Source organism: Gorilla gorilla, chromosome 5 (assembly GCF_029281585.2).
Source record: "Gorilla gorilla gorilla isolate KB3781 chromosome 5, NHGRI_mGorGor1-v2.1_pri, whole genome shotgun sequence".
Taxonomy (NCBI): Eukaryota; Metazoa; Chordata; class Mammalia; order Primates; family Hominidae; genus Gorilla; species Gorilla gorilla.
Window position 1 is genome coordinate 92,217,718 of NC_073229.2, and position 26,764 is coordinate 92,244,481.

At 35.2% G+C, this 26,764-nt stretch overlaps 1 long non-coding RNA gene across 1 annotated transcript in view; it reads left to right on the forward strand.

Annotated features, from left to right (window-relative positions):
* The first annotated feature begins 1,004 nt into the window (after positions 1-1,004).
* LOC129534095 (uncharacterized) overlaps positions 1,005-26,764 on the forward strand; it is a 110,123-nt gene continuing 84,363 nt past the window's right edge. The window contains exons 1-2 of the long non-coding RNA XR_008680518.1: positions 1,005-1,063; positions 13,682-13,734. This is a non-coding gene — a long non-coding RNA (uncharacterized lncRNA). The remainder of the gene's footprint in view (positions 1,064-13,681; positions 13,735-26,764) is intronic.

Sequence of the window (26,764 nt, forward strand, 5' to 3'; positions counted from 1 at the left end):
AAATTAAATATACACATAAGAAAGCTTGTATCTATACTGGTGTCAGACAAATTGAATTGTAAGAAAACAGTAATACTAAAAACAAAAGGGACATCTCATAGTTATGTAATAGTTTATCAAGATGCTGCAGCAAAAGAAGTCATAACATGAAAATTTGTGATGTATATTAGAAAACAGAAAGGTAGAACATCAATGATATTTCCACATGAAAATGTTAGAAAGCAAATAACAAATTATAATCAACATAAGTAGAAGACAGAAAATGTAGAAATAAAAACAAAAAAATTAAAACAGTAGATGAACAAAGAACAGAGAATATCAACATTTTAAAAATTAAGTTTTGAAAATATTAATGAAGTTGATAAATAAATAAGAATAATCAAGAAAAAATAGAAAACATAAATTATCAATATCAAGAATAACAAAGGAGACTTCACTACAGAATCTGTAGATATTAAATAGACACTAGCAGTATAAAGTTAACGACTTTACGCTAGCAAATTTTACAACTTACATAAAATAAAATAATTATTTAAAATCACAACCTGCAAATTATGACAACAAAAGGAGTTGAAAACCTAAAAATTTCTAAACCTATTAAGCACAGTCATGCACCACATGAACACCCTTTTGACCAATAATGGACCATGTACATGACAGTGGTCCCACAAGACTATGATGGATCTGAAAAATTTCTATTGTTTAGGGATATTGTAGCCATATAATATCATAGGGCAATGTATTGCTCACATGTTTGTGGTGGTGTTGGTGTAAACAAGCATACTGTGCCACCAGTCATATGAAAGTATAGCACATACAATTATGTACACTATATTTTATAAAGATAATAAATGATGTTACTGGTTTACACACTTACTATACTATACTTTTTATTGTTTTTTTAGTGTACTACTCTACTTACATTTTAAAAAATTTTAACTGTAAAATAGCCTGAGGTAGGTCCTTCAGGAGGTATTCCGGAAGAAGGCATTATTATTACAGGAGATGACAGCTCCGTACATGTTTTGCCCTTGAAGACCGTTTAGTGGGACAAGATGTGGAGGTAAATCAGTGATATGGATGATCGTAGCCCTGTTTGAGCCTATCCTAATGTGTATGTTTGTGTCTTGGTTTTTATTGTTTTATTTTTATTTTTGTTTTTTCAGACAGGGTCTTGCTCTGTCACCCAGGGCCTAAAGTGCAGTGGCATGATCAGCTTGGACCTCCTGGGCTCAAGCGATCTTCCTATCTCAGGTGGAACACAGGTGTACGCCACCACAACTGGCTTTTTTTTTTTTTTTTTTTTTTTTTTTTTTTTTACGTTTGTAGAGAGGAGGTTTAACTATGCTGCCCAGGCTGGTCTTGAAGTCTTGGGCTAAAGTGATCCTCCCACCTCGGCCTCCCAAAGTGCAAGGATTAAGCCACTGCACCCAGCTGTATATTGATTTTTAACGAAAAAAGTTTAAAAGGTAAAAATAAAATAAAAAATAAAAGTTTTAAAAATATAAAAAAATGTATAAAATAAGGAGATAGAGAAAGAAAATATTTTTCTACAAGTGTACAATGTATTTGTGCTTTAAACTAAGTGTTATTGCAAGAGTCAAAAAGTTAAAAAATTATTAAGTTTACAAAATAAAAAAGTTTCAATAAGCTAAGGTTAATATTGCTAGAAAGAAATTTAATAAATTTGTGATAGCCTAAGTATACAGCATTTATAAAGTCTACAGTAGTGTACACTAATGTCCTGCCCCTTCACATTCACTTACCACTCACTCACTGACTCATCAAGAGTAACTTCCAGTGTTGCGAACTCCATTTACCGTAAGTGCCCCCAGCAGGTGTATAACATTTTTAATCTTTTATGCCATATGTTTACTGTACTCTTTGTATGTTTAGATGTGTTTAGATATACAAATACCATTGTGTTACAATTGCCTACATTATTCAGGACATTGGCACACTATACAGGTTTGTAGCCTAGGAGCACTAGGCTATACCAGATAGCCTAGGTACACAGTAGAGTATACTATGGAGATTTGTGTAAGTACACTCCTTGATGTTGGAATGATAAAATTTTACCTAACAATATACCTGTCAGAATGTATTTCCATTGTTAAGCAACGCATGACTGTAATAAAACTAATTATGGAGGCTTTACACACACTGTGCACAAAATCACACACACTTTTACATAGTCAAGGCCCAGATACCCTCAATGGTGAATTATTTCCAGCCATTTACTGAATAAATAATGTCAATATTACGCAAACACTAAACAAAAAAAGGGTGAACACTCCATTCTCCCATACTCAATTCAGGAGACCAGCATGAACCTGGTATGAAACTTGAAAAACATATAACCCCCTTCTCCAAAGTACTAACATACCTATAAACGTAAATGCAAGTGTATTTAAGAAGTACTTGTAAATTGAATCCAGTAGTATGTTGAGGAATAGTGTCTCATGACAAAGTATATTTAACTTCATCAAAGCTTAAAACACACTAAAACGTCATTAAGAAAATAAATAAAAAAGCCACAGTAGGATAATATATTTGCAATACGTAGAATTAACATCTTTTAGTGCTAAAACTTAGATATTTAAATCTATTTGCCTCTCTCTCCATCTATCTATCATCTTCTGCAGCTCAATAATAAAAAGACAAGCAATAATACAGAACTATAAGCAAAACCCTTGTATAGACATTTCACAAAGAAAGACATAAAAATGGCCAATAAGCATGTGAAAAGATGATCAAAATTATCAGTTATCAGGTAAATGAAAATAACAACGACAATATATTACTAATTGTCTTACAAACCAAATTGGCTTAAGAGCATCTGACAACAGCAAATGTCAAGGTTGTGAGGCAACAAAAACTATCATATACAGTTGGTGGGAAAGCAAAATCATATCAACATTTGGAAAATTTTTTGGTTTTTTTTTTTAATTAAGCACATATATACTATTAAGACACAAAAGATTTCAGCCCTAGGTATTTACCTAAAATAAATAAAAATCTATATTCATAAGGAAAAATGTGGATAATAAGTGTTCACAGAAACTTTATTCATTATAACTTAAAAGTGAAAAGTACCCAAATACCCATTAACAGGTGAATGCATAATAAATTGTATATTCATACATTGGAATACTATTAGAAATAAAAAGGAATCAGCTAATAATACCACACATGTATAAATCTCAAAAACATTTTACTAAAAATCACAAAAAGGTATATATAGTGTGACATTTTAAAAATAAAGCTCTACGGTGAATAAACAAAATTGACAGATTTTTATCAAAGATGGTAGAAATCAGAGCAGCAGTCGCCTAGGGTTGGGGCACAGCTCAAGAGTTGCTGGGAAGGTACACCAGAGAACTATCTAGGGCAATTAAAATGTTCTACATCATAATAGGGATGTGGGTTATATACATACATATGTACATTTTCAAAACTCATATAACTTACACTTAAGATCTGTACATACACTGTATATAAATTATGCCTCAATAAAAGGGAAATAAATAAATGATTTGTTTGTGATTGCATAAATATTGGTAAACAATATTTTGCATGTTATTTGCATATACTACAGAATAATTTGCATACTTCGTTCTACTGGGTTGATATGGGTTGATATGACCTTTCTAGAATAATAATTTTAGCAAAAAGGAGATACATTTATTCTTTTCTATTAAGTTAGTTGATCAAAATAAGAACAGATTTTGGTTTGCTTCATATTTGAATCAGAAATGCATAATTTATTCATGAAACCACAACATTTTTATATATTTTAGTCTTTCATGTTTTGCTAAGTAATGAAACTCTCCTGTTCTTTGTAACCTTTTCAGCTAGGCACAGTGGCTCACGCTGTAATCCCAGCACTCTAGGAGGCTGAGGCAGGCAGATTGCTTGAGCTTAGATGTTTAAGACCAGCCTGGGCAACATGGCGAAACCCAGTTTCTATAAAACAATACAAAAAATAGCCAGATGTGATGCTGTGTGCTTGTAGTTCCAGCTACTGGAGAGGCTGAAGCAGGAGGTTTGCTTGAGCCTGGGAGGCAGAGGTTGCAGTGAGCTGTGATCCTGCCATTGCACTCCAGCTTGGGCAGCAGAGCAAGATCCTCAAAGAAGAAAAGAAGAATAAGAAAAGAAAAATAAGAATAAAAAAAATACCTGAACACATTATTTTCAAAACTTAACTGTCCTAAGTTGGGCTTACCACTTCCAAAGCCAGCTGCACAGTGATCATTCTAAAACACTTTCACACTTAACTGCGTTGCATGCTCTCACTTTACTAATATGTTCTCTTGGAAGCTGCTTTAGTTACGTACATGTGCATTGGACATAAATTTATTGAGTTTTTTTTAGAGTCCAGTGTTAATAATAATCTGAAACTATTTCTTTCTAAGTCACACATGTTTTATCTACCACCACCCTCCTCCTGATTTGAATAATTTTAGTTTTTCCTTATTTTCTTGTGCATTCAAAAAATTTACATCAGATCGGGGTGTGAATTTTAAAATATATATTCTATATGTCATTTGGCAGGCCCTTTGATCTAGACTTGTGTCTTTCTTACGCATGAATGACTCATTTCTTCTCCTCCATCTCCCTTCCTCTCTCCCTCTCCCTCTGGCTCTCATTTTCTTTCTTTCCTTTTTTTTTTTCTGATGAATTTGTTCTTCAGTTACCCTTGCCTAGAACATCATAGTAAGGTGTCACTTCTAGATCAATCATCTTTCTTGTTTATATTTTTTCATACTGTCTAGCCTATGCCCTATATTATAAGAGATTTTCACCCTGAATACTCATAAAACTCTATCTTCTGGCTTCCTCCTGGTCCATTACTTTATTTTTTATTTGCTTTGTTCTTTCATACTAAATTTCCTTATATATCTGTTGTTTCTTAAGGCTTTTTTCATACTTAAGGAGGCTCCCTTGCTTTTTCTAAGTTCAGGTTAAGAGTCCTCTGCTATTGCTCTGCTTTGCTAAGGGGTTTCTACCTTAAAGGAAATAGTGACTGGAATTCTGAATAAAATTGACATGTTTTCCAGGCTTGCTGCATTATACACTTTGTTTAAACATCAGAGTGTGGGCCGAGCACAATGGCTCATGCCTGTAATCCCAGCACTTTGAGAGGCCGAGGTGGACAGATCAGGAGGTTGGCAGTTCGAGACCAGTCTGGCCAACATGGTGAAACCTCGTCTTTACTAAAAATACAAAAATCAGCCAGGTGTGGTGGCAGGTGCCTGTAATCCCAGCTACTCAGGAGACTGAGGTGGGAGAATCTCTTGAACCCGGGAGGCGGAGGTTGCAGTGATCTGAGATGGAGCCCCTGCACTGCAGGCTGGGCGACAGAGTGAGACTCGGTCTCAAAAAAAAAAAAAAAATCAGAGTGCTCGTCTGCATAGAGGCCAAAATATATCAAAATAAGGTGAGCCACATTCTGATTAACTGACTTGTTTTTAAAAAGGACCCCAAGTAATTTTGGTTTTATTTCCTTTTTGGTTATAAGTACCAGACTGCTTGGCTCTCTTGGTGAAGGGTTGAGAAGCAACTGAAGAAACCTCTCTGGAGATAAACTTTCAATTACTTCATTTCATTTCTCATACTCAGTACCTAGCTCTTAACCTGTTCTCTATACTGATTTTCATAGGGAAGATCACCACCGAATAATAATGCAGCCCCCTCCTGTTCACAGTGCAGGCTATAGTAATCTCTGTTTTATCTTTCTGTAGATCTGTTTTCCACTATTTTTCACTTCAAAAAATTGTTAACATATAGGTCTATCGATTCACTACACCATCACTCCAATAAGGTATGTTGAGAGTAACATGCGTGCTCAGTCCACAGTTTTAAGAAAAAAATAAAAAGCCTAGCCTACAGGAGTTAATAAACTGTATGATTTCATTTACTCTCATCAAAGTTCATGTGACTGCAGCAGTCTTACAACTATAAACAAAACAATTTTTCTATCTAATGAAACTGAATCAAAATTGATTGAAATTATGTTGTTGGACAAATTATTTTACTTCTCTAAGCCAATTTTCACATTTTCTAAACTAGATAGAAATCATGGTACTTCACAGAGAGGTTGATAGGATTAGACTAAATGAGGCTTATAAAGGAATGTAGCATTCTGCCTGGTATTTACTAGCCTTTCAATAAAGTTTTAGCATAAATGTTATTAGCCATTACCTCCCCCATCCCTTTGCAAGATTCTGTGGGATGCAACACACTTTGAAATGAACACTGCCTTTTCCTTGAAGTCTTCCTACCCTAATTTTTGCATGTGAGCCATAGTTCATCCATTAATCATATTGTTGTCTATCCCTCATTCCTCTGTTCTAAAGTCAATTATTACTTTAAAAATAGTCTCATCTCGATTTAGTTGGAATTCATTGTTTTGTACAGATACTTTGTAAGGATTTACCTAATATTCTATTTCTGGCTTGCTGCTATTCAAAAAGTGAAGTGCAACATATTAGTATAAAACATTGAACTCTCCAAATGTATCACATTAGTCTCATCCTAAATGTATCTAAAACTCCCTGCTACATAATAGGAATGCCTTTCCATGCCATATGCAACACAAAACAGAATAATATTTTCAACGTTGATTGATTCTCAATTGACAGTAATACTTAAGCTATAATTGAAATCATTCTCCACACCACATTTGGCTGATTTGTTTGTTCCTGAGCATAATTTATAAGTTAATTCCTTGCTCTACTCTGTTCCTGTAGTATAATCAAGATGCTAATCTGTTGCCAGTAACTGTATCAAATGGAAAGAATTAAATTAATGTTAAATGACAAGGTCTATGCTAGGTTTTGTGGCTAAAATTGCTTTGATATTTAAAATACAAAGGTTTCCTTTAATCTTTCATAATATGAATTCTGAATTGCTCAAGCTGCTGCCATCTGAGAACTTATACAATGCTTGAACTAGAGAAGACCCTAGAGATTTTCTAATGAGACTTTCCCTTTTAATATAATATATATTTGTTAAACAAAATGTTGAAAATCAAAGAAAAATCACTTATAGCCCATCATTGGAGGACTTATAACTTTAAATGAATCAACTGAGAAGAAAATAGACGTAATGAAATTTCAGAACAGCTTCTTAGTAATAATCAATTTAAAAGAGCAACAGAAAAAGTGATTCAATTCACAGTAGATAGATGTCCATGAATTATCTATTATAAGAATGTAAATGTAGAATACTTTCATGACAAGAGAAAACAATGATTAAATGTACTAAAAGGCATAAATAACTTACTGAATAGAAAGTGTTGCCACTTAGTTTGTCTTTCCATTCTGGTATAAAGTCACAGTTTTATGAAATCATGATACTAGCCACTCATGCTTCATTTTGATTTCAACAAGATTTCACCAAATATTTCCCATTTGAAGTGTGCTATAATTTTTTGTTGTAGACAAACCTCTTTAATAATGCTAAGCAACACAGACTAATATTTGGAACAATATTTGGTGGTATACTTGTTGTTTTGGTTTTATATCAGGGATAGCGTAGCAGATTGTATTATAGTTCTCAGGTATAATTTCCATGCCCTGTAGGAGGATTCACCCCAGCTCAGCGTCACATCTTATTCATTGCCTTGTGAGGGGAGTGTATTCTGTCCCATTAATGATAGTCATGGATTTGTGATGTACTTGATAAGTGGTATTTGAGAAAACATGGCATATGTTGTATATAAGCAGAAGCTTAGAAGACACTAAAAATTTCTACCAGTTCTCTTTCTTTTTTCCCTCTGATAAGAAAATAATATGTTCAAAATAGGGCTGCTCCTTTAGCCTGGGTTCTGGGGAAAGGAGACATATAGAGCAGATCGAAGTAACCTGTATCTGATTACATACAACATGAACAGGACATAGATGTTTGTTGTTATAAACTAATAAGATTATAAACTAATGGGTTGTTAGCCATTAGCAATGTAGTCTTGAATTTTATTGTAAACTTTCACAATAAATGAAGACAAGCATAATTTTGTTTCTTATTTAAGCAATGACCAGAATAATAACATTTCCAAAATCAAACCATATTCATATTTATATTGATAAAATATTCTTGTAAGTCAAAACTGTTAACTGAAATTAGTTTTTTTTCCCCATAATGTTCTTTGTCCCAAAGAAGTTTCCACCTCCTGGCAAATATATATTAATGAAAATTTGAAAATGGTCCTCTTAAACGATCTTTGCTTCCACAAAATTTCTTAATTTTACTTAAACATTTAAAAATTCAGAAGTTTAAGTGTAGCATAATGAAAACATGTTATAAAAAGATATTTTCTAATTTTTATTGTAATAATCTCATAAAATTATATCCTCTAAAACTCTCTACCTCTCATTGGCACCCCACTATCCATGTAGACCATTGGCATCTTTCTTTATTACTTCCTTCAGCTGTTTCTTCTGGTGCAAAAATGTGTTGACAACCCCTATATGCAATTGCCCCTGCTCTAATACTCTGATTTTTTTTTTGAGGGGGAGGTGGAAATATATATATATGTATCTTTTTTCATTCTTTTCTTATAATTTTTTCAAGTTTCATGTAGGATTGTAAAAGGGAAACACATGTATTTGATTTGCCATGTTTACTATAATGCGTTTCATATACTCATATTCTTTCCTTTCAAGGCTTAGATTTAATGGTGAATTCTCTGTGCTAGATCCCTTGAAATTCCAAAGTGGAATAATTACTCCTTCCTCCATGCTCTCCTAGCACTTTGATTATCATGCTAACATAGCAATCATTAGATTATATTTTAGCTACATTTGGATATAGTTATCTAGCTTTGTAAATTGAGTTTTACTTTGTAAAAATATAAAAGTAATAAAACTTGGTTAAATGTAACTCGGGTTTGAGAAATCAGAGATAGTCCTAAGTACATAATAAGATCACAGAAAAATAGTGGGAGTCACAGCAATCTGGAGAAGATGGTAATGTCCTTCATTCAGTCAATACATATTTATCAAGTACCAAGCATGAGCCAGGTACTGTGCTAGGGCATTAGAGATAGAGCAGTGAACAAGACAGACATGGTTCCAAATTACAATATACTCACAGAGGCTTAATATTTAATTTTTTTTCCAATTTCCAAAGTATTTTATATTAGTTGAACCCGTGAGCCAGTATGCTGCTGTTATTGTGATTGCTATGGCTTTAGCAAGGAAAGGCAAAGGCAACAGAAATTGTGCCTTACAAGTCGTAAAATATGTGATTGAATTTTAAAATAAGGAATCTTGCCAACCCCTGTAATCGCAGATTTATGTGCCACTTACAATAAATACCTATCAATAAAACTAATCATTTTACTTCCTTTTGGGACCTACATTTATATTGGAGTTGTTCTCATGATAGTTATGGCAAACACCTGCTGACCTCACTCTGTGAACCGCCATCCCCTATCCAAGCCCTACAGCTGCCTCAGTGCCAGCTCTCCAGAGCTTAAAAGGTGCTAGCCACGATCAACACTCACTATTGAGGCACAACATACATTAAACCTAGCACTTGAATTATGTGAGGGAAGAAAATTTAAAAGAAAACTTTAAAGAAAATATGAGGGAACTTTTAAAAATTCATGGAAAATGCATATTACGAAAAAGTAGGCATGGATTTCAAAATTATGTTTGCATCAAAGTAAACTCATACTACCTTCTAATAACATGTCTCAACAGGATCTAGTCTGAAACATTAGGAAGGATAAGACATCAGTTTGAAAATAGTCCCTATCAGAGCAACATACATTCTGCTAAAATTGAAGTGAAAACAAACATCAAATTTATGGTGAAGCTTGGATGAAAGAATGGTGAAATCATATATGCTTTATGAAAACTTTATTGGGACAGTCTTCAAATAACTAGGCAGTTTACAAGTGGATTTAAAAGAAGGAATAGGATGGTGTTGAGGATGAGGCTTGAAGTGGCAGACCATCCACATCAACTTGCAAGGAAAAATTCAGTCTCGTTTTTGCTCTAATTGAAGAACACTGATGATTGACAGCAAAAACAATAGCCAATGCAATACACATTTCAGTTAGTTCAACTTACACAATTCTGACTAAAAAATTAAAGGAGAGCAAGTTTTCTACTTGATGGGTGCCAAAATGGTTACCCCCAGATCAGCTGCCGAGAAGAGCAGAGCTTTTGATGGAACTTTCAAACAAGTCAATCAAGGTCCTGAAGCATTGTTTTGAATAATTGGATAGTAAAGATGAAACATAGCTTTCCCAATATGATCCTGAAGACACAGCACAATCAAAGCAATGCTTACCAAGACCTGGAAGTGGTCCAGTGACAGCAAACACAGGATGGCCAAGAGCAAAGCTAATGGAGACAGTTTTCTTCAGATGCTCAAGGCATTTTGCTTCTTGACTTTCTGGAGGGCCAAAAAACGATAACATCTGCTTATTATCACAGTGTTTTGAGCAAGTAAGAAAAAGCTTTAGCAGAAAAATGCTCAAGACACCTCGATTTGAGAGTCCCTTTCCACCGTGACAATGCTCATTCCTTTCGTCAAATAAGGGTAATTTTGTGGGAATTCTATGGGAAATCATTAAGCATCCCCTTAACCCTTCTGATTTGGCTCTAAGTTATTTTTGTTTTCTAATCATAACAAATCTGTAAAGGGCATCCATTTTTCAGTTAACAATGTATTAGGTTAGTGCAAAATTAACTGCGGTTTTTCCATTACTTTTTTGGGTTTTTTTTGAGACGGAGTCTCACTCTGCCACCCAGGCTGGAGTGCAGTGGCACGATCTCGGCTCACTACAACCTCCGCCTCCCATGCTCAAGTGATTCTCCTGCCTCAGCCTTCCAAGTAGCTAGGATTACAGGCATAAGCCACCACGCAGTGCTAATTTTTTTTATTTTTAGTGGAGTCAGTGTTTCAACTAGTTGGCCAGGCTGGTCACAAACTCCTGACCTCAAGTGATCCGCCCTCCTCGGCCTCCCAAAGTGCTAGGATTACAGGCGTGAGCCATCCCACTCGACCTTGCCATTTCTTTTTGAAAGGCAAGACCACAATTACTTTTGCACCAAGCTAATAAGAAAAGACTGCATTGACATTAAATTCCTAAGACTGTCAGTTCTTTAGGGATGGATTAAACGGCTGATATGATCTCTCACAATGTGTATTGAGCTTGATGGCCCTTATGTTGAGAAATAAAGTTTAAAGTTTATATTACTTTTTAAAAATTTTTGTCTTTCAATTCAATTTTTACACAAACTTTTTAGTTTCCTTGTATTTGGGGTGAGGAATTTCCCATGAGATTTATCATACAGAAAGGAAGAGAGATACAGAAAAAGACACAGAGAGAGAGGGAAAGAGTAGGAAGGAAAGAGGAAGAAGAAGCAATATTAATACAACTACAAAGTATGACATATAAACTAAGGAAACCACTGTAAATCAGAATGAAAGAAAAATAATTTTTTGTTTTCTTTTTTTTCTTTTTTTACCTAGTCTCGCTCTGTCGCTCAGGCTGGAGTGCAGTGGTGCAATCTCAGCTAACTACAGCCTCCGCCTCCCAGGTTCAAGCAATTCTCCTGCCTCAGCCTCCCAAATAGCTGAGATTACAAGTGCCCACCACCACGCCCAGCTAATATTTGTATTTTTAATAGAGATGGGGTTTAACCATGTTGGCCAGGCTGGTCTCAACCTTCTGGCCACAAGATATCCACCTGCCTTGGCCTCCCAAAGTGCTGGGTTACAGACGTGGGAGCCACTATGCCAGGCCTAATTTTTGTTTGTTTGTTTGTTTATTTTACATTTCCTTTGTGTAAAAATCCAAGGGAGAAACTCTAACAGAATTAGTTTACTATAAATGTGCTAAGGTACTTATGACCCTTCCTCTATCTTCTGGATAGGCACACATACAGTTGAATTGAGTTACCCATTGTTATACTTTTAATTGTAAGCCCTGAAAATATATTTCTCTCTTCAGCTAAAGGTTTACCATGACATCTGACTCATCACCATGTTCAAACTTCCAAGTTCTTTTCAATTCAATTAAAATGAAAACAGTGAGGAAATTTCTGTAACTCCATAAGATTACTGATTCAACAGCTTGGTATTTTACCATATGTAACAGAGACTAAAAATGGAGTTAATCTAGAGGGAGAAGGACACAATGACTCAGCATAGTACCTTTCACTTTCATGTCAGTAGTTAAAATTCAGTACAAGGCTGTAGTTACTAAGTCTGCTCCCAAGTGTTCCACGGAGGCATATAGGAAAATGAGGAAAGGGAGTTTCTCATGGTTTGACAATTCTGGTTGACTGGTAAATTCCCATGACATAAATGGAAAAAAAAAAAAGGTTGATGGTGCTAAAGATATCAAGGAGTGACTAATGAGGCACGAGTATGGCTTTCTTTTAGATTCTCTTTCTGCCAGAAGCAAAGGGCTGTATTTCTATTTCTTGACACCTGATATGTGAATAGTCTCTTATATTATTTGACATGATTAAAAATCATTTTGCTCTTAAAAATAACTTAGAACATTCTTGAAATACAAATAATGAGTTTGAAAAAAAGGTTCAATGGGTAGTAATTCTGTTTACATTGTCCATAGGCTATAAAACTTAGGTAATTAACATGCTTAGCTTCTTCTATCTGAAAGCCAGTACACATGTGCATTCTGAACATTTGAAATATCTTTAAAACAAGACAGCTCTCATTAACTGAGATTCAAGTTATGATTCAGAGCTCTTCTCTTCTTATATTTATAGGTATAAGGCAAATTCACAAACCATTCGTTTTCTTTATTAAAGCATATGTGATGTAGTGGAGAGAAAAGATTTCATTTAAATTTTCTAGCTTTATGAAATTGTTTCTGTTTTTCTTCTTTCTACAAAATTTCATTAGAGTTTCTTTAAAAGGGAGAATATAACCTACTCCTTGTGGGTTTTGCTGCTTCAACCAATGACATATTTATAAATACGTACAGTACCATCCCATTATTCACAATTTACTTTCCATAGTTTTAATTACTCATTGTCAACTGCAGGCCCAAAATAGGTGAGTACAGTACAATAAGATATTTTAAGAGAGACCACAATCTCATAATTTTTACTACAGGAATTATTCTATTTTATTATTAGTTATTATTGTTAATTTTTCACTGCACCAAGCTTAAATTAAACTTTATAATAACTGTGTGTATACAGGAAAAAAACATGGTATGCATAGGGTTCAGCACCTTCCATGGTTTTAGGCATCCACTGGAAGTCTTGGAACATATCCCCTGAGAATAAGGAAGAGCTACTGTTACACATATCACTTCTATATGTATATACATACACACATGCAAACATAGAAAATAGTGAACATAAATGAATAAATGCAGTTTTATAGTCCATATTTCCTACCCAGCCCCTTAGTGAGTCAGCACCTCTTGGTGTGTCATAGTAACCTGTCTTTTAAATAAGCACTCTTAGAGAATGTAAGAGAAATAAGAGATAACCAAGCTCACTTGAAATGTTAGAATATTAAGGATCAGATGGCTTCAGTGAGTGAGACACCCTGGACACACACACACACACACACACACACACACACACACACGGAGAGAGAGAAAAAATGATAGACTACAATTTGTATATATATATAGAGATTTTTCTTGTGATTTCTGCTTATGTGTATTTTTACCTCATAGGGCTGCGTGGTTCTGTTTGCCAAGGTTCTTCTCGTCAAAATCTGCACTGGAAGGTAAAGCAAAATAAACTTATTGGAATAAGTTTATTCCAAAATAAACGTATTTCTTTGGGCAACTCAGGCATCAAAAGGAAACTGAAATATGCAGATTTTTTTCCTGGTCTGGATGCAGAGCAGCCCCGAAACCTCAGCCACAATAATTCACAAAAATGATCTCTAAGTTGCCAACATGTCCCTAAGGTCTTAGGTTTCATGGTTCCTAATATCTGTGTCTTTGTTCAAGTTTTAAATTCTGGAAAAGAAAATCTGATTTTCCTAAGTTGGATCATGTTGTGTTCCCTAGATTAGAAACCCTAGCAAAAAAAAAAACAGTTCCTGTAGCATAGATATGACTTCAGTGGTAACCCATGGGTAGTAAAACCATTTCCAGTAAAGAGGGGATCATTTTGAGATGTAGCACCCAATGCCAATGCTGTGGACAGAATTTTGGATCTAGAAGGACAGTTTAGCTAGATAGACTATCCCACTTTTCATAGCCAATGAGAAAGATCCAGTAAGGAGGCTAGGTCAGCTATTGCTAAAGGACAGATTAATACAGTTAAATGGAGAAAATAAAATTCAAATTTCTCTGGACAAGAGCAGAAAATAGGAGTGAGGACAAATGTCTTACAAGTTCAAGGTTCAGGATCTGATTAGGACAAAAATGGAAGGGCAATTAGATACAGTGTAGGAATAATGCATAAGGATTACTGCTAAAGTCGGAAGGGAAGTATCTTTGGTTTGCATTTATTAGACATAATTGTCTTACTGTCTGAATGGATCCTGTTTGTTTATATGTTAATGGAACCACATTTCTTAACAAATTGAATTGTGCATGTAATTTAGTAGCCTTAATAATGACTCGAATTTTGAGTTCAGTGAATATGCACGACGCTTGTAAAAAAACTTTCACTATGACTTCCTTCTGAAGCTTCAGATTTTCATTCCCTTTAGCTTTCTTATGGTCTTATGATTCCAAAAAATCAAAAATTAAAATATGGTATTTCTCCCAAATTTTTTCTTTTCTTTCTCACATTCATAGTTCATTAATAGCACCATGCTTTTTGTCACTTAAGTTCAAATGTAATGGCTGATGATATTATAGATCTGTTACACATTAATTAGATTAAAAATACTTCTACATACAGTTCATCTCACTAGCATCCTACAGATAATCTAGGGCTTTCTTTTATAGCTTATCACCACAATTTAGGCAGATAAAAATCTAAATGCACATCCTTTCTCTTAGACTGTATCTTATTACTAAACCTTATATAAATAGTCAAGTTCTCAGCACGGTTAATATTTCATCAGGTCTGTTGCCCGGCTCATTTCTCTTTTGACTGCTGTGTGTGCCTTGGAGCTCTCGTTTTACATGCTTCACTCCAAAGAGTTTCCTTGTACGTTACTGCAAGATGAGTCCAAGTACTCTTTCCCTCACTTTGATGACGCTCAACAGTGTGCTCTCAAAGAGTATTTGACAAATTATCCTCCTTAAAAGCATCTTTGCCTCAGGATAAATATTAATTCTTCCCCAAAGATACGCGTTGTATTGAATACAGCTGTGGTAAACAACAAGACTATTTTTTAAAACTTGTTTCTGGGTTTTTCAGTGAAAAAGCAGCAAGAGACATAAAATTATATAACTGAAATGTCTTTTATAGATTATTCATCTTTCATTTTGCATATGAGAACGTCTAAGACCCAGAGCAGTCATTTGGTGTTCCCAAAGACACACAACTAACTGATAAGAGACATGAAATGTCTTTCTTAGAGTTTCCAGTGTATTGCTGTTTTTTGTTGTTCTTGTTTCTCACTACAGCAAACTCATATAAACCCGTGACATCTTAATATGTACTTAATTTAATGATTGTTCAAAGTGTCACATAATTTGCACCTACAATGGATTAGTAAAAGCTTATAGCAATTGACCAATCTTTTTCTCAAAATAAAGTCAGTTAAGCAAAAATTGTAATGTCAAAATTAGATTATTTTCTTGGGTAATATTTTAAAATAAGATTTTACAGTTAAAAATATTAACATTTTAAAACTTAGATATACAAATTTTGTTTCCAATATAGTATCAATACACTCTTGCATAATAATTTTATTAGAAAGACATTCTCAACACACCCTGGCCAACATTCTGACCTTCGCTAATTTTATGAGAAAATGAAAAGAGAAATTATTTTAATAAATAATGTAATTAATTTCATGGTAATATCACTAAATCCTTTAACGGTGTATTGAACAATACTGTAGTCACCAGCCACATATAACTATTTTCATTTAAATTAACTAAAATTGGCCAGGCGTGGTGGCTCACGCCTGTAATCCTAGTACTTTGGGAGGCTGAGGAAGGTGGGTCACTTGAAGTCAGGAGTTCAAGACCAGCCTGGTCAATATGGTGAAACCCCATCTCTATTAAATACACAAAAATTAACCGGACATGGTGGCACACGCCTATAATCCTAGCTACTTAGGAGGCTGAGGCAGGAGAAACCCTTGAACCCAGGAGGGGAGGTTGCAGTGAGCTGAGATTGCACCACTGCACTCCAGCCTGTGCAACAGAGCAACAGGCTGTCTCAAAATAAATAAATAAAATTTAAAAATTAATTAACTAAAATTAAGAATTCAGATTTTCAATAGCACCAATCTTATCCAAAGTGTTCAATAACCACATGTGCTTAGTGGCTATTGTATCAGACAGAGCTGATATAGGACACTTTCTTCATCACAGAAAGTTCTATTGATAATGCAGGTCCAAGTTATTAATACCAATTTATAGAGGAAGAAACTTAGCCTTAGTTATATGCTCATACTCTTACATGTAGTAAGTGAAAAAGTCAGAAATGAATAAAATTTCCTAATAATCTACGTTATTTAAAACTATTTGCCATTGAATTTTTCTACTAATAGGATAAACATAGAATTTTATTTTATTCATTAATACTTTCTGTGTTTCAAATTGCTTATTCACATAGAATAAACATCTACTGAATAAAAAAACCTTTTTATATTTCTCTTATTAATGTTATAATCTTGGTATTTTGCTTTTAAATTAAATCTCCATTAATCCAAACCAAATATATTATCAGTATTAAATATAGTATTGTATAATTGAAATAAAATTACATTAACATATTGCTTCTACTGGTTTCCTTACATTTCCAATGAGGAGGATTCTCTGTTGACCCATTCATTTCTTTTCTTCAGTAAGATTCTTCCTTGACAAACCATCTTTTGAACATCTGGTGAAAAAAAAAATGGAGAAATAATATGAGAGAAGAAAACGTGAATAAGACATTAAATGAAACTGCATGAGAGGTTTTATTCAAGGTTCACAATAAAATATATACCAGAGCAGTAGAAGAGCTGTTGTATTTAAAGACACTGGAAGGGGAATAAAATGTGAAGCATTTGGAAGATCTGTCCTAGCTTACATGTGTATTTTCAAAGTTGCCTTTAGGAAATGTACGGTAATAAACTGAGTTTTATTGAAATTAGTTTTCAAGTGCTGAATTGTGCTGCATAAAAGACTAACACAGGTTCTTCCATAGAAAATGGTATTTTAATTGCTATATGTGGTAATAATATACTTTGATGATGAAAAGTTTAACAAATATGTTATACTGCCACATATATGTCATACTTAACTGAAGGAGTAAAGAAGTACTTTGTTAAACACTTTGCTAGTTTTAATACCTTAACTAACAAGAGCATTTATTCTTTTTTTATTTCTAAGAAATACATACATGTTAGGAATTTAGAACCTCACAGAGTTTTTTGTTTGTTTGTTTGTTTCTTCCCTCTTGGAAAATTCCAAGTATCATTGATTATTAGTATTTGTGAAATAACTGTATATACTTCATTTTAATACAAAAGTAACGATTAAGAGTTAGTCAAAAGAATGGCAAAATTTGATTTTTTTTCTTGTCTCCCTAGCATGTTATTCTAAATTAAATGGAGCATTCCACATTATAATAGTAATAACAAATACAAACAAGCTTCTTAAAGACTCTCTTTTAATTTAATAAACGGTCCCATTTTAAAAAACAAATTCCCAGTAACTATTCGTACAAGATAGATTATATTTTTGGTCCTTTTCCCATATTTTAATTGGTTGTGCTTGGAGCTATGTTATAGCCTTGGCCAGAAAATTATTCAGACAGTAACTTCTAAATGTCATCATATGTATTAAAGTGACATTCTTCACCTTGTTTTTAAACATCAAAAAGTTCATGGAGTTTTGCTTCTCACTTCTTAACAAATGGAAATGGAATTTGTCTTCTTGATTATCACGCAACGTTCCCTCCTCTTCCTGGCATGCCTCTTTTCCAGCCCAGACTTTTTATTTAAATGCATTAGAACAGAATTTATAAACAGAATTTATTAGAACAGAATATCTAAAGTTAGATGCAGCTCAGGACAAAGTTGTAGTATATGTTGATAATTTAGTCCTCAAGCAAAACCACGTTGTACACTTGTGTTTCTAAAACCAGCAAAAATTCATATTTTTGTTTGAACAGAAGAGTAGAGACGCAACAAATTCCTATCTTCCTTTTCAGAAACTATATTGAAAATCTCTTTTTGACTTGCAAGGCTGATGCAGACTTTAGGCAGGTATGCTTCCATATTGAAATCCTCCGGAGATTAACAGCAACAGCAACTGCCTCAAGGCATTCTTGGTTCCATTTCACCACTTCACCATCTGGTAGACATATGAGGATCAGTTCAACAGATTTAGGAAATGGTTATTATGAGGTTATTCTTTTTAGCAGACGATTTTTTTGTTTTGCCACTCCCACATAAATGCAAAACAGAAAATATGTTTGAAGCAGAGACTACTATAGAGCTTACCTATTTGAAATTTCCCCTCCAGCAAATAAAACCACTGCAAACTGAGCTTAACAATGTCCAGTCACAGCGTGAAGGGCAAATTTTAAACTGCATGTGCATTAGTATGATATATAGTTCTCTTTGGCCCCCAAAATAAATTACTCTCCTTAAAGATAAATGTAAATATAAGAACAAGCTGCAATATTACTTTATAATTTAATTCTCCTTCAATGTGTCCTTGAAACTTCTACAAAGCAGACAGTGTTTTAGGAGAATTTAATGCAGAAAATATCAAAGTACTGCAAGACTCTAACAGGTTTTCAAAATTAGACAAGCATTGATTTTAAAACATTTTTAACTTCATATTCATTATTAATATTTTCTTTGTGTATAGAAGTAATTTTATGTAAGGTACAGATGCCTCTAGCCTTTAAAATTTTAATACAGTGTGTAGAGTTTATTGTTATGTAATTTACACACTTCTTTACAGACAATTAATAACCCTATAATTATTACAGCCTTTGTGAATTTAAGCAGAATTTTTAAGCAGAAGTGTATGATAATAGCTTTGACCTTATCCTTTTATATAGATTTTACTAAACAAATGATCATACTTCTCAAATGTGACTTGGCCAAAGAATGAAGTATGATATTTAAAGAACATAATAATGTAAAAAAATTGAAATTACATATTTACAAAGGATCTGTGTATGCTGAGAAAGAGTGTCTGTGTCTTTTATTGTTTATTTTTCTCTAGGCAGTAGTTGTTAACTGGGATGATTTCACTTCCTCTCCCATGAAACATCTGGAAATATCTAGAGAAATATTTGGTTGTCAAAACTAGGGCATGGCTACTACTAGCATCTACTTGATAGAGACTGGGGATGCTGCTAACTTTCTACAATGTTCAAGACAGCCTCATTCTGACAACAAAGATCGATGCATTCCAAAATGTCAACAGACCCAAAGTTGAAAATCTCTGCTCCAAAGCTTATATTAATATATACAAAATAAAATTTGGCAAATAAATTATTCACAAGTAAATTGGAAACTCCAAATCTTAGAATGAGACAATCTTCTGTGACTTGTTAACCCATGCGCACGCACACAAACGTACATTTTCATGCACAGATTAAACACACATATATATGTATTTATATGTTATATAAACAAATACATATATTCCAATATGCCAGCTCATACTCAATTTTTAGTATTTGATTCTGAATACTCTTTTGAAGCAATTGATTTTTTTCATCAGTTATTAAAATATTGGTTGTCCTGGATTATTTAAATCTCTAGTGATCAAAGCCACAATTTCAAGTAAACGTAGGCTTTCTCCTCTTGGTAATCACAGCAACCACACAGGGTCCAAGTCATCATAGTGTGGGACTAATATTTAGAAAAGCATTTCTTTGTGTGCCTATCATATTTCTGGATTATTGGTCTTCAGGCTCTAGGACAGATTCATTTCTAAATTAGACATTTTTCATCTTCAGTATAAAATGTTATCTTGAAACATTTACAAAAATATCATTGTTGTTTTTCATAACTCAATGTATGTGCAATCTGATTTTCTAAATTGTGACTAAAAGACTTAGCTGTCATAATTTTGGAAAGTGAAGAGAATTATCATCTGTATGTTTCTCTACAGTCTAAGTTTCATCTTTACATGGAAAAAAAATCAAAACTCTATAGCTCATCTGCATCTGGAAGGAAACATATAAGACACTCTGAACACTATTCTGCTAGTCAAACAAAACTTCCTAATCTTTTTTCCATTTAAGATCTTCGAAAATTCTCACTGGTCAGTAACACCTATGAACACTAAGTGGAAGTATAAGAAGGTTCTGCTGCAGGGTGCAGTGGCTCACACCTGTAATCCCAGCACTTTGGGAGGCTGAGGCTGGCGGATCACCTGAGGTCAGTAGTTTGAGACCAGCCTGGCCAACACGGTGAAACCCTGTCTCTCCTAAAAACACAAAAATTAGCCGGGCGTGGTGGTGGGTCCCTGCAGTCCCAGCTACTCAGGAGGCTGAGGCAGGAGAATTGCTTAAACCCGGGAGGCGGAGGTTGCAGTGAGCCGAGATATCACCACTGCACTCCAGCCTGGGTGACAGAGCAAGGCTCCGCCTCAAAAAAAAAAAAAAAAAAAAAAAAAGTTCTGCTCCCATTTATATAAAGCAAAGTGAGTTACTGCTTTCCAACATACTTACTGTTAAAGAGCTACTGCAAGAAGGAAAGTACAATAAAGGGAATATACAGAGTCCATCAGTTAGAGATATTGATAGATAGTTATGCTACAGTATACCTGTATGTGTTGATACACATGTCTACATGGTGGACCATATAATGAGTCAGTTCTACTATCATATAATTGACTTGAACAACTGTGAAGCTATTCTTCATTCAGCCTCATTAGATCATTTGATTTTCATTTACAATAAATTTACCTTCTCATGTCTGTTTTGTTTTTAGCTCCTCATCATTACTTTCCGACCACCTTTCTATTTATTTTTTATGATGTTCAGGCAGTCTCTCACTATATGAACCTAAGAAACTAGGTTTTATTCTACATAAGCATTTTTAAATTGTGAATTATTTTTGAAATAAAGAAAACATTTGCCCTGTGAAGTGATCAAACTTGAATATAATATTAAGGGTAGAAAACTGTACTTTTATTCCCTATAGTATCATAGATACTAAAATTATTGGAGAACAATTGATGTGAAATGGACTAAAACGGACACCAAAATTCTGTGGCAGTACTGAGTTATAACATGGCTGTCTCTGATTGTATTCTCATATTATTTTTGTTAGGTTGTCATGAGATGAAAAGATAAAATTTAAAAAAATAAAAAGTAAAGAATGCTTAGAATTCATGCTTCACACAGGCAATGCTGAGAAAAACATAAAATTGGCAGGTCATTTGGGGGAGGATATTTGGCAAAAAGATTGGGGCTAAGCAGATAGTGAGATAAAATCTGGATGTTTCAGGCAAAAGTAAATGTGTGACTAATGGCACAGAGGTGAAAAAACTTGCTTTATCTATGAGGAGAGTTACTAGCAGGTTAAGTTCAGACAAAGGTTGACAAGACTTGGGAGTACTTTAAATGCAAGTATATTATTATAGATAAAATAAACAATGTCTAGGTATAAATGATTTTTTAAATTAGGAAGTTAAATAAACAAAGCTGCTTTTACAAAGTAAGTCAGACCATGGTATAAAATGCATTTGAGGCCGGGCGTGGTGTCTCACTGCTGTAATCCCAGCACTTTGGGAGGCCGAGGCGGGCGGATCACGAGGTCAGGAGATCAAGACCATCCGGATAACACGGTGAAACCCCGTCTCTACTAAAAATACAAAAAATTAGCCGGATGTAGTGGCGGGCGTCTGTAGTCCCAGCTACTCGGGAGGCTGAGGCAGGAGAATGGCGTGAACCTGGGAGGCAGAGGTTGCATTGAGCCAAGATCGTGCCACTGCACTCCGTGGTGACAGAGAGAGACCCTGTCTCAAAAAAAAAAAAAAAAAAAAAAAAAAAACCAGAAAGATGTGAGTGAAGGATATATATTATTCGTTATAAGAAATTAAATAATGAACAAAAATCAATCTGAAGACATATGTAGAGAAAAACAGTAATTAGTATGGAAAATGTTAGATAATTTTAATGCAAAAAATAATAACTATAAAATCTGAGTCTTGTAAAAATATCACTAAAACTGGTAAATTCCTTAAAATAAGGTTTTCAAAAATGGAGGGCGGCAAACAGTATTAGATTAGGACTAAAAAAGGAATCTTAACATGAGATATAAAAATGTAAACTAATCAGCCGGGCACGCTAGCTCACGCCTATAACCCCAGCACTTTGGGAGTCTGAGGCAGTCGGATCACCTGAGGTCAAGAGTTTGAGACCAGCCTGACCTACATGGAGAAACCCCGTCTTTACTAAAAATACAAACAAATTAGCCAGGCTTTGTGGCACATGCCTGTAATCCCAGCTACTCAAGAGGCTGAGGCAGGAGAATTGCTTGAACCCGGAAGGCGGAGGTTGCAGTGAGCCGAGATCGTGCCATTGCAATCCAGGCTGGGCAAAAAAAGCAAAACTCTGTCTCAAAAAGAAAAAAAGTAAACTAATCATGGGAATATATTATATACAAATTTATATCAGCAAATCTTAAGATAACAATAAGGAGAAAATTGAATATAAAAATTATATAATGATTGTAAACTGATAAACATTCTAACATTTGAACATATATTTTGTCAGGATACTTTTCAATACAACTTAAATTAATCTAGATGAAATAAATAATAACCCCTCCCAATTTAGTTTTTCAATTTAGCATAACCTGTTTCTGGTAAAAGTAATACAAAAAAAAACCTATAGACAAATTTTATTGATCAATATGAAAAGCACATTCTAAGCAAATATTAGGAAACCAAATCCAGATGTTTATCAAAAATGATTAAAGAATATTCCAGAAAAGTAATAGCAGTCCTTTATTATAATTCATTTACTCAGTAAATTAAAGCAAAACAATATGATTACATTAACAGCAGCTTTAAAAGACAATCAGACTGGACATGGTGGTTCATGCCTGTAATTCCAGCACTTTGGGAGGCCAAGGCAGGTGGATCACTTGAGGTCAGGGGTTCGAGACCAGCCTGGCCAACATGGTGAAACCCCATCTCTACTAAAAAATAAATGAACAAAAAAATTAGTCAGGCATGGTGGCGGGCACCTGTAATCCCAGCTACTCAGGAGGCTGAGGCAGGAGAATTACTTGAACTCAGGAGGGGGGAGTTTGCAGTGAGCCATGATCGTGCCACTGCACTCCAGCCTGGGTGACAGAGTGTGACTCCATTCTCAAAATAATAATAATAATAATAATAATTAATAATAATAATAATGGAAGGAAGCTTAGAGTCTCTGCTGCATTTAGAAAGCCTCTGCTTTTTAAACAGCCATTCTATTCTCACCATCTTTCCATCAATCCAAACATCTGGGCTCCTTGTTTTGATAGATTATTTGCCTTAGTATTATAGATTCTACCCTATGTATACTATCTTTACCTACAACTTATATTACTAATTTTATATATAATCAACTTCTTTGCCATAATCTTAGGCTCTCTAAGCTTTTGAATCTGTACTACATATGCTCTTTCTAATAGTATCTTTTTACAAACATGCTTTTATAAACAGTATTGCTGGATCACTATTACACTGGAGGTGACATCATTAGGATTTGTAAACAGAAAATACAAGAGGTATGGATGAGTGTACAAGTTCTCCAAAACTTGGAAAATTTCTTTCATCTTATTTCTGTTACATTAGAAAATTTTAATTTAACATATTAAATTGTTTTTGAGGATTTATTAACTAGTGTAGGAAGAGAGAAACAAAGTGCTGCTGTATTTGTCTGTTCTCATGCTGCTAATAAAGACATACTGAAAACTGGGTAATTTAAATAATAAAAAAGAGGTTTAATGGACTCACAGTTCCACATGACTGGGGAGGCCTCACAATTACAGCAGAAGGCAAAAGAGGAGCAAAGCCATGTCTTACATGGTGGCAGGGAAGAGAGCATGTGCAGGGGAACTGCCCTTTATAAAACCATCAGATATCATGAGACTTATTCACTATCACAAGAACAGCATGGGAAAAACCTGGCCCCATGATTATATTACCTCCAACCAGATCACTCCCGGGACACGTGGGGATTATGGGAGCTACAATTCAAGATGAGATTTGTGTGGGGACACAACCAAACCATATAATTCCATCCCTGACCCCTCCCAGATCTCATGATATCAAATTTCAAAACATAATCATGTGGTTTCAACAGTCCCCCAAAGTCTTAACTCATTCCAGCATTAACCAAAAAGTCCAAGTCCAAAGACTCATCTGAGACAAAGCAAGCCCCTTCTGCCTATGCCTGTAAAATCAAAAGCAAGTTAGTTACTTCCTAGATACAATGGGGGTACAGGCATTGGGCAAATACATCCATTCCAAATAGGAGAAATTGGCCAAAACAAAGGGCTAGAGGTCTCATGCGAATCTGAAATCCAATAGTGCAGTCATTAAACCTTAAAGTTCCAAAACAATCTCCTTTGACGGCATGTATTACATCCAGGTCATGCTGATGCAAGTGGTGGATTCCCATGATCTCAGGCAGCTCTGCCCTTGTGGCTTTGCAAAGTACAGCCCCCTCCAAGCTGCTTTGACAGGCTGGCATTCAGTATCTGCTCTGCTGCTTTTCCAGGCGCACGGTGGAAGCTGTCAGTGGATCTACCATTCTGGGGTCTGGAGAATGGCAGCCCTCTTCTCACAGCTCCACTAGGCAGTTCTCCAGTGGGTACTCTGTGTGGAGGCTCCAATCCCACATTTCCCTTCCACACCTCCCTAGCAGAGGTTCTCCATGATGGCTCCATCCCTGCAACAGACTTCTGCTTGGACATCCAGACATTTCCACACATTCTCTGAAATCTAGGCAGAGGTTTCCAAACCTCAATACTTTACTTCTGCACACCCACAGGGCCAACACCACGTGTAAGCTGCCAAGGCTTGGGGCTTTCAGTCTGTGAAGCCACAGCCCAAGCTATACTTTGGCCCCTTTTAGCCATGGCTGGGATGAGGGGAACCAAATCCTGAGACTGCACAAAGCACCAAGGCCCCGGGGCCAGCCTATGAAACCATTTTGTCCTCCTAGGCCTCTGGGCCTATAATGGGAGGGGCTGCCATGAAGACCACTGGCATGCCCTGGAGACATTTTTCCCATTGTCTTGGTTATCATCATTTGGCTCCTTATTATTTATGCAAATGTCTACAGCCAGCTTGAATTTCTTCTGAGAAAATGGGTTTTCCTTTTCTATTGTATTCTCAGGCTGCAAATTTTCTGAACTTTTATGCTCTGCTTCCCTTTTCAACATAAGTTCCAATTCCAAACCATACTTTGTGATGAACAAAACTGAGTGCTTCAAAGAGCACACTAGTTACCTCTTGAATGCATTGCTGCATAGAAATTTCCTCTGCCAGATATCCTACATCATCTATCTCAAGTTCAAAGTTCCACAGATCTCTAGGGAAGGAGCAAAATATTGTCAGTCTTTTTGCTGAAACATAGTATGAGTCACCTTTATTCCAGTTCCTGACAAGTTCCTCATTTCCATCTAAGATCACGGCAGCCTGGACTTCATTTTCTATATCGCTATCAGCATTTTGGTCAAAGCCATTCAACAAGTCTCTAAAAAGTTGCAAACTTTCCCACATCTTCTTGTTTTCTGAGGCCTCTAGGAAATTTCAAACAAGTCTCTAGGAAATTTCAAACTTTCCCACATTTTCCTGTCTTCCTCTGAGCCCTCCAAGCTATTCCAGCCTCTTCCTGTTACTCAGCTCCAAAGTTGCTTCCATGTTTTCAGGTATCTTTACAGCAGCGCCCCACTACCTGGTACCAATTAACTGTATTTGCATGTTCTCATGCTGCTAACAAAGACATATCTGAGACTTGGTAATTTATAAAGAAAAAGAGGTTTAATGGACTCACAGTTCCACATGGCTGGAGAGGCCTCACAATCACGGTGGAAGGCAAAGAGGGAGCAAAGGCATGTCTTACATGGCAGCAGGCAAGAAAGCATGTGCAGGGGAACTGCTTTTTATAAAGCCGTCAGATTTTGTGAGGCTTATTCACTATTACAAGAACAGCAGAGGATATCCCTCCAACCCCATGATTCAATTACCTCCCACCAGGTCCCTTCCAGGACACATGGGGATTATGGGAGTTACAATTCAAGATGAGATTTGGGTGGAGTCAAAGCCAAACCATATCAGCTACCTATTCAACAGAAACTATTCCAGATCAAAAGTTGTCAAACTATGGCTTATGAGTCAAATCTAGCTCATTGCTCTTGTCTATAAGTAAAGATTTATTGTAACACAGCCATCCTCACTCATTTACATATTATTTATTAATTTACATATTGTCATCACTGAACTTTACATCTGAGCAGGAAATAAATATCATTCAGGTTCATTCTACTTATTTTATCGATGAGGAATATGAGGTTTAAGTAATTACATGGCTAGTCCAGGATCACACGTGTAGCCAATTAAAGAATAAGAAACCACACCAATTCACAGCTTCTTTTAAACCTTCTGTTTACATCTGCTCCTCTCATTTTCTAATGCTAGCAGAGATAGGCAGAA